At 39.8% G+C, this 13,784-nt stretch overlaps 1 protein-coding gene across 9 annotated transcripts in view; it reads left to right on the top strand.

Moving 5' to 3' along the window:
* The window catches only part of LOC121382174, a 110,953-nt gene that overhangs the window by 91,722 nt on the left and 5,447 nt on the right, over window positions 1–13,784 (top strand). The gene's annotated exons all lie outside the window — the stretch shown is intronic.

Below are 13,784 nucleotides of genomic sequence, written 5' to 3'. Positions count from 1 at the left end.
TGTTTTAAATTAACTCTTGAATTTTTATGTTAATGTTCATGAATAATTTATGAGCAGTCAAGTCTCGTTATAATGGCCATGTCTGTGCAATTTCTGTATTGCCGTTACAACGCGTTTGCCGGTATAGCGATCTCGTGAATCGGGAATCGGGAACTCTATTTACGTACCCATATCCACAGTGGTTCAGACACGCCCACCCTGGACTTAGCCTCTGACTTCGTCAGTGACCACCGGCCTCGGTGGCGTCGTGGTTAGGCCATCGGTCTACATGCTGGTAGGTACTGGGTTCGGATCCCAGTCGAGGCATGGGATTTTTAACCCAGATACCGACTCCAAACCCTGAGAGGCTGAGTGAGTGCCCCGCAAGGCTCAGTGGGTAGGTGTAAACCACTTGCACCGACCAGTGATCCATCACTGGTTCAACAAAGGCCATGGTTTGTGCTATCCTGCCTGTGGGAAGTGCAAATAAAAGATCTCTTGCTGCTAATCGGAAAGAGTAGCCCATGTAGTGGCGACAGCGGGTTTCCTCTAAAAATCTGTGTGGTTCTTAACCATATGTCTGACGCCATATAACCGTAAATAAAATGTGTTGAGTGCGTCGTTAAATAAAACATTTCTTTCTTTCGTCAGTGACCAATTCCGGGGCAGGAGTGGATCTCATGAATTTTTCTCTTCTATAGCTTGCATATAATATATTTACAGTTTGACATCCGGTAGCAGATTGTTAGTGGGTGTGTGTGCTTGTGTGTGTGCATATGTTGCATTGTTGTTAAACATTAATTAATGTTTTGCATATATCCAAATGTATGCACCCTATCGTCTTGTGTTCAGTAAACTAGCCAATGATTGATTCTGCCCTGCCCCTGCCCCTTGCCCCAGTAAAGTTTACGCACAATTTTTACACGAATTTTTCATTTGATATCCCACCACTTTATTTCTATCCGAAAATATTAACATAAAACGAAAATGAAGAAATCTTAACAATCATCAGTTTCGAGGCAATGCGTTTTACCTATGAAAGCGATTACAAGTTTATACTGTTACTGATTATTAAAAATAAAGATTTAAAGAGACCGTCTTGAGCGATAGCAAGTTTATACTGTTACTGACAATTGTTTCTGTGTTCGGTGATTAAAAATAAAGCCTTCCCAGTGCTGAAGCAAATTCTCAAATTTGCGCAAAAACGCCACAGATATTCGAGCAAAATGAGCTGGCTTGAAACCTTTTTACCATATACTCGTATTTGCATCATTCTACCCACAATATTAGTTGTAATCCATGTAAAAATGCAGTGATTCATTTGCAAACCTATGCAGCTATCTGGCAGTAATGCTAATTATTTGAATAAATGTTGTTATCCAAAATTCGGGCATTGTCGTTTAATTCGGGTTAAATCAGCCTGCTGCCTCCCTCATCCCCTCCCCATAGAACAGTCGGAGCCACAATCTTGGAATGTGGTAATATAATTTGGGATAATTGTACAGCAGAAGAATCCAATACAACTGAGTCAGTGCAACTTGAGACTGCCTATATCATTACAGGACTTGGTGAAAGGAACATCTGACAAACTATATCACGAACTTTGTTGGGAAGCATTATATAAACGTCGCAAAAATAGTATATTAATTCTAATACATAAAATACTTAAAAGGCGAAACACCTCAATATCTACTGGATGAAATATTACCATATTATGTTAATCCCAATAATCGTTTCACACTCAGAAATCAACGTCCATTCACTCCACCATCATGCCATACTAATTCATATAAAACAGTTTTATTCCCAATACTATGGAGTTACGGAATGATCTTGACAGTTTAACTCAAAATGAATCATGTCTTCGTGCCTATAAAAAAATTAATAAAAAAGGAAATCCCAATCCTTCATCTACTCTCTATTATTATGGAAATCGTAAATGTAACATTATCCATTGTCAGCTTCGTAACTCTACTAGCAACCTAAACTATAATTTATTTTTAAGCCATCTTTCTGATAACCCAAGCTGTGCATGTGGAGATAACTGTGAAGATAATTTTAATTATTTTTATGTCTGCCCTCTGTTCATCAGACAAAGATATAATGTATTTGCATCCTTAAGGAATTACATTGATATCTTAGAGATTGATCTACTATTATCCGGTTCAATAAACCTACCAATTGAAGAAAACTATTTAATTTTTAAAGCAGTACATAACTATACAATCTAATTAAAATTAGCTCCACTGGTTAATTACTATTACCTGTGGATCTAACAGCACCCCGTTGGAACTCATGTCCAGTTGACCTTTCATTCGACCAATCGAAACCTTGCTTGCAAGATCATGCCAGTGATTTGAAAAGAATTTGTAAATATTCGGGATTGTGTCTAGGGTATACGAAATGATTCGGGTGAATTACGAAGTATGCCGGAAACTAATTTCAATATAAAATTTTATATAAAATTCGTTTCAAGACGAAACAAAAAAACAACGTGATGGTTTAGCCATAAAATATGTTTATACTAGTAAACAATCCAGAGTTTATTACTGCACCCCCCCCCCCCCCCCCCCCCCCGTTTTTTAATGTTGAAATAGACCGACAAGTTGCCTATTGCATAAATAGTCTCGCCCGATATTTTTGGAATTTGTATGGTCCCGAATAACGCTATAAAAGGCGAAATGTAATTGGTCGATATTTAAATTGTTATTTATAGATGAAATGTCACCTGGACGTAGGAGTCCACGCAATGCTGTTAGATCTACTGGTAGACCAGTAGAGCTAATTTTAATCAGATTAATAACTATACAGCTGAAAGTAAGAGATTCGAGTTGAACTAACTTATTATTCTGATTTTTTTATTGCCCCATATAAGGTTTAGCTCCAACATTAGGATCATCACTATGATAACTTTTCTCGGCTATCCCATTTCTATTCTATCTACTCTCTACCTTTTATTACTATACGTTTATTATGTTAAATACTTTATGTCATTGGACATTATGTTAATTTTTTATATATGATCTGGAATATTGATTATTGTCAAATGTCCATCTTGTTTAGAAGAGCACTTATATAGGCTCTGCCTGTTGTTCTTATATAGGCTCTGCCTGTTGTTCAATCCTTTTGACTTTTTTTCTGGGCCCCGTTCCACAAAGCGATCTTAGCCCTATAATCACCTTGAGTGCATAGCTACCTTATGCACTAAGGTGATCTTAGTGCTAAGATCGCTTCGTGAACGGGGCCCTGATCAATAAAATATCTCAAAACAAAACAATCGGAGCCCATACGCCTATGTGAATGATTTCTGAAATAATGAAACCCTGAAGCAAGCGTGCATGGCAGAAATTGCCATGACAACCTCGGTAGACATCGCCATTTTGTAGGCCAACACCTTTACCTGCATGAATCAATATATTGGGTCAATATTTGTAAGATTAAAATAGTTTATAGCACTCGCGTTATAGACCTACTATCTGGCGGAATGTTTTACGTTGGCCATATATGCCTTGCTACATGACCCCCCCCCCCCCCCCCACACACACACACACTTATTAATCTAGTCCTTCCTGAGAGAGAGAGAGAGAGAGAGAGAGAGAGAGAGAGAGAGAGAGAGTGTGTGAATGGGTGTGTGTGTGTGTGTGTGTGTGTGTGTGTGAGTGAGTGAGTGAGTGAGTGAGTGAGTGAGTGAGTGAGTGAGTGAGTGAGTGTGAGAGAGAGAGAGAGAGTAAAGGAGATTAATCACATACTGAATTGTCACATTGCAGATATATATCTATATATCTGTCTGTGTGTGTATGTGTACGTGTATGTGTATGTGATGACGGTGTATGGGAATTTGCATTGAAATGCAAGAATAATCCAAGAATAATCCAGTGTCAAGACTACTTCAGTTATTTGTAAGCTTGGGTGCGTTATTTTTCTTAATTATTATTTAAAAAAAAGAGATTAACAACTTTCTGGATAAATAACACCCTCCCGACGTAATAGGCTGTCTAGTACCCAACGGTAATGAACACTGTGACTTGGATCATAATCCACAAGTTGTAGACCATTTGTTTGCTGGTACGAAAATAACTGTCTTTTCAGCAACATAAACGTAAGTCTATAAGTAAATTGTTTCCCCCCTTTAGTGATATGTGTATTATATTTTAATGTTTGTAATGCCTATGAACTGTATGTTTACGGCTAATAAAATATATGTCTATTGTTTGGCAAACACATTAATTTTAATACCATGTCGAGGACAACTAGACAATATTTTACAACATTATTTCTTGGTCGTCGCATTTTGGGGGTAAAAATGTAACTAGGGGCTGGTAACAGAAGGTTGTGACTGCTATGCGTGGCTGTTATGACCGTCTGTCACTAGACCATTGGTTTTCTATATGGCCATAGTTGAAGTCTCAAGTTCAGACAGTAGCATAATGATTGTTTGATACAAAGTGTATACTCGGTATCAACTAATCTATTTTGCTTGATTCGGTGTTTAAAATTTCAGCAACCTGGTACATGTGTATCACATCATTGGGTCAACCTAGTAGGGGCGGATATTGCCACAAATTTCAGTATTGCAATATTTGTTTCTGAAGCAATACATAAGAATACTAGCTATAAATGAACAGAAAAAAAGTTTGTATTTCTTGCCATAACAAAATAAACAAGAAATGACTAGAACATAATTGTATCAAAACATGTGGACTACTGTACTGACTAGAAAGAGGTAATGCGATAGGCTACATCTGCATGCATGATTCATAACAATAAAGTACAGACGACAGGTGTCCAACACATATAGTTGTCACTATAATGAGCTCATATGAACTTAATTTTGAACATGGGCCCTGTGGCAACATGGGTGGGACACAGAATGAAACGGACGGAATTACGATAATTAACGACACTAAGTTTTGTTGGGACGCACACACGGACGGACAGACAACCTGATGCCAGAATACTGCGGAGGTATAATGATTGCCAATGTGTCCCTGTATGACCACAGGAGACTCATTTAGTATCTCAGTTACAATCGTACGACTTGGTTGTCCCTGAGAAGTGTGCCAAATTCGATCCTTCTTGAGTGTTTAATTGAAAATATGTCCACAACTTTATCCAGGTTGACGGTCGCAGTGTAGTGAATGAGTGCAAATGCCGGACGTTTCTCTTAAGTCATGCTGGCTCTGTTGTAAGTGTGTAGTCTGCGTAACGCACAGTTTGCACTCCTTTCACATTGACAGCTCGTGGCAGGGATAGTACAAACTAGCTTTAGCAAGGTGGAAATGTTTGGAAACAGCAACTGATCACACTCCTTGAGTGCCTTTGCTGCTCCATCGTAGCCTTGACCTCTGACGTTTTCAATGTCTAAGCCAAGATCATTTACAGCTTTAATGACAGCAAATTGGCAAGGGAGATAATGAAGTTAGTGTCTATCAAAACGGATCCGCGGAAAAATTACAGCACATTTCTACTGCGCATTACGAAAACTTCATACAGTTCACATCGTCGGACTATTTTTTTTTTTTTTTACACATCCACGGACCTCGGCAGACTATGTTGAGTGCGTCGTAAATAAAACATGTTCTTCTTTGAAAGAAAAGGGTCATACAACAATCACCTAAATAAAAATTGTGTGTTTAAAAAAAAAAAAAAAAAATCCCAGATAACGTTTTGTAACAGCCCAACCTCCTTTCAGTGTCGCCTTGACATAACCGATCAACATTACTGGGTAGTTTCCCATCGTTCTGACCGCTTCTCCACTTTTGACAAGATCAGACTTCTTTCTATTCAGTTAGGATCTTTTTTGCGCTCAGGTCCAGTCGACTAACTACCGTTCACACAACGTGGTAACTATTGCGTATAATTATGAATTCCATCAATACAACCGTAATGGAGGTCACCATATTTGTTACTTAACTTAACAGAATTAGCTATATACACGGCGGCCATGTATATTGCCTCGGCAAATGAGGACTGGCTATCCACACGGATAATAATATAAAAATTGGCTGTTTTAATTAACCCTACCCCCCCCTCAAAACAAAACCCCCACAACAAAACAACAACAAAAAAACCCCACCCCCCCACCCCCCCAAAAAAAAACACCCCCCCAAAAAAAACTACAAAAAAAACCACACACCCTAAAAACAAAAAATCCCACCTCAATAATAATAAAACCTTGAAAAAAAGTTAAAAGTTGAAACCAGTATTGATAACCATAAAATAGTTTTTTGATAGTCCCCCTTACCCAGCCCCCGCTCCGCTGTGCCTCGATTCCGCATCCGCACCAAATCCGTACACACAGACAACAGCCGCCAAGCCGTGTATACCCGAAACCACTCAGAAGACTATCTCTGTATCGACAGGACCGTTTGCAATGTGCGCAGAATGTGGAAAACAAATGCATTAAAGGTCCAGGCTTATCGAAAACATAATTCACTATTGCTTGGTATCTACCTATACCTTTTACAATATATATGAAGTAGCAATAAAACAAATTCCAAAACATTTACCCGTTTTTAATATATTCGCAATAAAAAGTCGCGTTTTCCCCATCGCTTGCCAAAAACTCCTCCGTCAAAGTCACATGTCCCTGTGACGCGCTATGCGGCATACTATGAAAGCATCATTGTACACAGCTTTTCACACCTGACCTGACCTGACCTTTTCACACATTTGATTTGGACCGCAGTTTTGTTTTTTTTAAATGCGAAAATATTATTCCAGTGAATTGACTTGTATGGATGGAATATTCTTTTGGAGATAGTTTTCAAATGTAAAGTATGGTGAACCATTGTTTAGTCTTTGGATGTATCAAAGTTGCAGTTTTTCCGATCTTTAGACGAACCGACCATCACAGTGTGTAATGGAAATGACCGTCACGATGCGATAGGATCTAGTGACCACTTCATCCTTTGGGATTACGAAAACCTTTCCCGCATTTTTTAAATTATGTATAATTCTTTTTCTTTTTTCGGTTATTTTTTTATTTAAACTAAAAAGGAAAACACCAAAAAAATGCAAACAAAACAAAAGTTTTAACACCTTACTTGACATTCAGTCCAGTTCACAATTGTCACATTGTTATAAGATCCACATGTGCGCACAATCTACCTGAGAAAAAAAATCCATGTATGCATCTGCAGTAATGTGCCAGTCAAGAAAACGACTTGGAAACCGAACATGCGAAGTGTCATGTGTGATAGTTTATTTTCATAGTAATATTTTTAACAAGACAAAAACAAAATTTTGGGACAATAATGTAGCGTTTATGGGCTACAAAGTGCGGTCATGGGCGGTCTATAAATAGCGGGGTCACCGATCCACATCTACTGCGCCGAATCACCGGACATGCAAATCATTTTGGATACAAGGGCGTGCCTACATTTATGCACAATGTTTATTTATGACAGACATAAAACAATTTGTAGTGTATCTCAGATTGTGCACTGCTTCATTGGTTAGAGACATGTTTTATTAAGTATTTCTGAGACCCCTAACAGATTTTATCCTCTTTCGTGACCAAGCGTTGTACCATTAGAATAGATTGACCAAAAATTTAATGTCCAAACTAGCGTCCGTTAAGAATCAGCTGTTTTTTAAAGGGACATTCCTGAGTTTGGTGCAATTTTTTAAGATGTTATCATCGACTAACGCAGACTTTTTAACGATGGTAATTACATATCAAATATATGTTTCTGCATAAAATATTAGTGGCTGTATATTAAATGTGTTTCTGATCGTTCTAATATTTGTACTAGGTTAATTTTCATTTTATTTCCATGTTGACTTACTAACAGCATGAGTGGAATCCGCCACATGCTACGTCACATGTCTGATGCGATACGAATCGACTGGATCAGTGTTTTTTTCCCAAGCGTTTTACAAAAAGTCGCTATTAATAATTGGGGTGGTATTTTTTATTTTTATTTTTAATATATATATATATATATATATATATACACACACACACACATACCGTGTATTAATAATATGCCATGAGCCTAGACCTTTAAAAACAAATCGATTCTATGGATATCAGTAGCGCTGTCTACACATATGAGTTGCGGATTAGATATTAGATTTCCAGTCAATGGAAACATCGCCTTGCTTCTACAAGTATGCACACTAACGAACATATATTGTTGACCGCGAATGACGTATTTCCACCGACAAGCGACAATTTATAGCTCGACCGTCAGTTTGTATGTATGTGAAATGTGGCGATAGCGTTGACAGAGCCTGAACTATTTAAACTAAGTGATGGACTGAAGGTAAGTTGACACAATGGTTTTCATATTGTTTTCATGATACGTCGAACCATAATACATATGGATTCGTGAACCGGACAAAGATCCCATTTTAAAAAAAGAAAGAGTTATCTAGAGTTATTAATGAAGTTTAAGTTTGATTGCGATTTCACCATTTTTGACAATTATTATGGCCGTTGGACCTAGGAGATAAACAATCATCACAGTTGTTGGTACTTTGCACTGCGTTAGGATACTAAGCCTAAATGATAATGAGCGTACGTTTTGCATATACAATTGCAGTGTTTGCACTGCGTCAAGATACTACGCTTAAATGATACTCAGTATAAATGAGCTTACATTTTGCATATACAATTATCGTGTTTGCACTGCGTCAAGATATTAAGCCTAAATGATAATGAGCGTATGTTTTGCATATACAACTGTCGTGTTTGCACTGCGTCAGGATACTAAGCCTAAATGATAATGAGCGTACGTTTTGCATATACAATTGTCGTGTTTGCACTGCGTCAAGATACTAAGCCTAAATGATAATGAGCGTACGTTTTGCATATACAATTGTCGTGTTTGCGCTGCGTCACGATACTAAGCCTAAATGATAATGAGCGTACACTTTGCATATACAATCGTCGTGTTTACAATCGTCGTGTTTACACTGCGTCAAGATACTAAGCTTAAATGATAATCAGTATCATGAGTATACATTTTGCATATACAATTGTCGTGTTTGCACTACGTCAGGATACTAAGCCTAAATGATAATGAGCGTACATTTTGCATATACAATTGTCGTGTTTGCATTGCGTCACAGTACTGAGCCTAAATGATAATGAGCGTACATTATGCATATACAATTGTCGTGTTTGCATTGCGTCACAGTACTGAGCCTAAATGATAATGAGCGTACATTTTGCACTTAAATTGTCGTGTTTGCACTGCGTCAATATACTAAGCCTAAATGATACTGAGCGTACATTTTGCATATACAACTGTCGTGTTTGCACATACAATTGTCGTGTTTGCACTGTCAAGATACTATGCCTAAATGATACTGAGCGTAAATTTTGCATATACAATTGGCGTGTTTGCACTGCGTCAAGATACTAAGCCTAAATGATACTGAGCTTACATTTCGCATATACATTTATCGTGAAGAATTGCAAACCAAGTTTGAATTGCACGTGGTTTAAGCCCTTTTTCTTTCTCTCGGAGATATGGCGCATGAACTTAGGAGCTATTACAACCATTACGAACAATACCTTTATTTGCAGTGTTTCACGGTATTGACCTAAAACATTTCTGTCCCAGGTCAAGTCCCTGGCTATCCAGAGACAGGACCCGGGATGGGCATGCCTGAAATCTTAGTGGTACAGGCGCATGTTAAAATAGTTCAACCTAAAGAAATTTCGTATACCTGGCTGTGCACTGTAATTTGTAAATCCACTGTGAGGCAATTATTTCTGACATTTCTGATATGGTAAAAGTGTAAATGCACTATTACCCTCTCACAAATGGCATACATGCATTCATATATTGATTGGAACAGTTTAATGTATATGACCTACAAAAGGACTGCACAGATGTATCCAACTTACGACGCCCTCCTCGAATTACAAATAACAATGACAATATCGGCTAATACAACTATTATTAGAATATAAACATCAATAACGTATTAAATACGTAGGAACTCAAAACTATGTAAAAGATGAAACAAAACAAATAAAGTAGACAGACCGACTATGTTAGTTAATATATAATAGATCGGTTCGGCACAGCTGGTGTTGATTTAATCAGACTGGGTTTTTTATTGATTAAATCGCTTTGTTCTGAACATAATGAACTATTTGTTTTCAAGTGTCATCATTTAATGTTGATCTACCATTCAGTACCAACTGCAGACTGACTGGTGTAACAATGTTTAGAGAGTCTAATAGCAATTGTATTTGCAGGTTATACAGTTACAGTTTTTGTTTAACGAGACCACTAGAGCACATTGATTATTAATCATTGACTAATTGCATGTCAAACATTTCGTAATTTTGTCATATAGTCTTAGACAGGACACCCGCTACATTTTTACATTAGTAGCAAGGGTGGCGTCGTGGTTAAGCCATCGGACATAAGGTTGGTAGATACGGGGTTCGCAGCCCGGTATCGGCTTCCACCCAGAGCGTGTTTTAACGACTCACTGGGTTGGTAAGACCACTACACCCTCTTCTCTTTTACTAATCACTAACAGCTAACAACTAACACACTGTCCTGGACAGACAGCACAGATAGCTGAATTGTGTGTACCCAGGACAGCGTGCTTGAACCTTAATTTGATGTAAGCACGAAAAATAAGTTGAAATGAAATGAAATGACTTTGCTTTACAACAAACCAACCAGTATGCATGAAGATAGGTGAAGGGGAACTCTGCTAAAGTTTAAAAACGCATACTTTGCTTTACAACAAACCAACCAGTATGCATGAAGATAGGTGAAGGGGAACTCTGCTAAAGTTTAAAAACGCTTAAATCATCTATATAATCACATCCTAGCAAAAGTGTCTTTGTCACTGTGTTAAATATTTGTGTGGCGTCTTTGGAGAAATAATAAGCAGCAAAAACATACACAAACACCCCTCCCCCAAACAACAAACAAACCCCAACACTAAGTCTTATTGTATAGCTGAATGTACTATATACATTCTTCTATCAGAAAATATTCGTGGTATGTGCTGTCCTGTCTGTGGGAAAGTGCTGTAAGTTTCCTCTAATACTACGAGTCAAAATTACCAAATGTTTGACATACAATAGTCGATGAATAATATAATAAATGAGCGTACTCTGGGTTTTTGTTGTTAAACAAAACTAACTTTTACCTATCGGAAAATCTATATGCCTGCCACAACCCTTAAAGTAGTACTAAACCAAATACCATCCGGCTGAATCAAAGTTCGAGGTGCACCTGACTTTTTATCGCGCAGTTAATACCACTAGTAATAACTACAACAGTGTTTTTAAAAATGTATGCAATTTTATTTCATCTCGTACCACTGTGTCAAGTTGTCTTGTGCTTGAAACACGTGCGGGGTCCTACTAAAAATAGCATGACTATTTTTGTGCAGAACTGGTGTAGTCACAGACTGGTGTAGTCACAGACTGGTGTAGTCACAGACTGGTGTAGTCACAGAACTGGTGTAGTCACAGACTGGTGTAGTCACAGACTGGTGTAGTCACAGAACTGGTGTAGTCACAGACTGGTGTAGTCACAGAACTGGTGTAGTCACAGACTGGTGTAGTCACAGACTGGTGTAGTCACAGAACTGGTGTAGTCACAGACTGGTGTAGTCACAGACTGGTGTAGTCACAGACTGGTGTAGTCACAGACTGGTGTAGTCACAGAACTGGTGTAGTCACAGACTGGTGTAGTCACAGACTGGTGTAGTCACAGACTGGTGTAGTCACAGAACTGGTGTAGTCACAGAACTGGTGTAGTCACAGAACTGGTGTAGTCACAGACTGGTGTAGTCACAGAACTGGTGTAGTCACAGACTGGTGTAGTCACAGAACAGACTGGTGTAGTCACAGACTGGTGTAGTCACAGAACTGGTGTAGTCACAGGACTGGTGTAGTCACAGACTGGTGTAGTCACAGAACTGGTGTAGTCACAGACTGGTGTAGTCACAGACTGGTGTAGTCACAGAACTGGTGTAGTCACAGAACTGGTGTAGTCACAGAACTGGTGTAGTCACAGACTGGTGTAGTCACAGAACTGGTGTAGTCACAGACTGGTGTAGTCACAGAACTGGTGTAGTCACAGACTGGTGTAGTCACAGGACTGGTGTAGTCACAGAACTGGTGTAGTCACAGACTGGTGTAGTCACAGAACTGGTGTAGTCACAGAACTGGTGTAGTCACAGAACTGGTGTAGTCACAGAACTGGTGTAGTCACAGACTGGTGTAGTCACAGAACTGGTGTAGTCACAGACTGGTGTAGTCACAGAACTGGTGTAGTCACAGACTGGTGTAGTCACAGGACTGGTGTAGTCACAGAACAGACTGGTGTAGTCACAGACTGGTGTAGTCACAGGACTGGTGTAGTCACAGGACTGGTGTAGTCACAGAACTGGTGTAGTCACAGAACTGGTGTAGTCACAGACTGGTGTAGTCACAGAACTGGTGTAGTCACAGAACTGGTGTAGTCACAGACTGGTGTAGTCACAGAACTGGTGTAGTCACAGACTGGTGTAGTCACAGAACTGGTGTAGTCACAGAACTGGTGTAGTCACAGAACTGGTGTAGTCACAGAACTGGTGTAGTCACAGACTGGTGTAGTCACAGGACTGGTGTAGTCACAGAACAGACTGGTGTAGTCACAGACTGGTGTAGTCACAGGACTGGTGTAGTCACAGAACTGGTGTAGTCACAGACTGGTGTAGTCACAGACTGGTGTAGTCACAGACTGGTGTAGTCACAGACTGGTGTAGTCACAGAACTGGTGTAGTCACAGACTGGTGTAGTCACAGAACTGGTGTAGTCACAGAACTGGTGTAGTCACAGAACTGGTGTAGTCACAGACTGGTGTAGTCACAGACGCTTCCCGTTATCTCTGAGCAGTTTACCCCCCCCCCCCCCCCCCACACCACCACCCCCACACCACCCCGCATTTGTTCTGATTTTATCGGCCTCGGTGGCGTCGTGGTTAGGCCATCGATCTACAGGCTGGTAGGTAATGGGTTCGGATCCCCGTCGAGGCATGATATTTTTAATCCAGATACCGACTCCAAACACCGAGTGAGTGCTCCGCAAGGCTCAGTGGGTAGGTGTAAACCACTTGCACCGACCAGTGATCCATAACTGGTTCAACAAAGGCCATGCTTTGTGCTATCCTGCCTGTGGGAAGCGCAAATAAAAGATCCCTTGTTTGCTAATCGGAAAGAGTAGCCCATGTAGTGGCGACACCGGTTTCCCTTCAAAATCTGTGTGGTCCTTAACCATATGTCTGACGCCATATAACCGTAAATAAAATGTGTTGAGTGCGTCGTTAAATAAAACATTTCTTTCTTTCAAGGTCAAGGTCAAAGGGTTTTACGTGCACATTCAGAGCAAGCTGTTGTAGCGCACGCCTGTCGTGGGCACAGGTGCCGGCCTTGGCCGGCCTCTCTGTCCAAGACAGGAAAGGTGGGGGGGGGGGGGGGGGGGAGGGACCGTCTGCACTGGCAGGTGCAAGGGAGCACCAGCAGTCCGATTGAATCGGTAGCAGGCGGATGGGGATGGTGGTGCTATGGAATTTTGAGTGGAGCGATTTAAACCAAAGAGAAAAGGTGCGCAGTTTTGTTGAGTAATTTTGGCGCAATTTTGAACGGTCGGTCGAAAGGTAAATGTTTGAGCTAGTATAGGTTTGGAAATCGAGTGTAGCTCGTTAGTGGTTCGAGAGTAGCTCGTTATTTATCGACCTTCATGTTCTTTCTTTGTTCTGATTTACTTTAAGTGTGTGTATGGGAGGGAGGGGGGGGGGGGGGTAGTATTTACGGTATATCCGCGGTGTATG

Source organism: Gigantopelta aegis, chromosome 9 (assembly GCF_016097555.1).
Source record: "Gigantopelta aegis isolate Gae_Host chromosome 9, Gae_host_genome, whole genome shotgun sequence".
Classification (NCBI taxonomy): Eukaryota; Metazoa; Mollusca; class Gastropoda; order Neomphalida; family Peltospiridae; genus Gigantopelta; species Gigantopelta aegis.
This window is presented reverse-complemented; position numbering and strand designations above follow the sequence as displayed.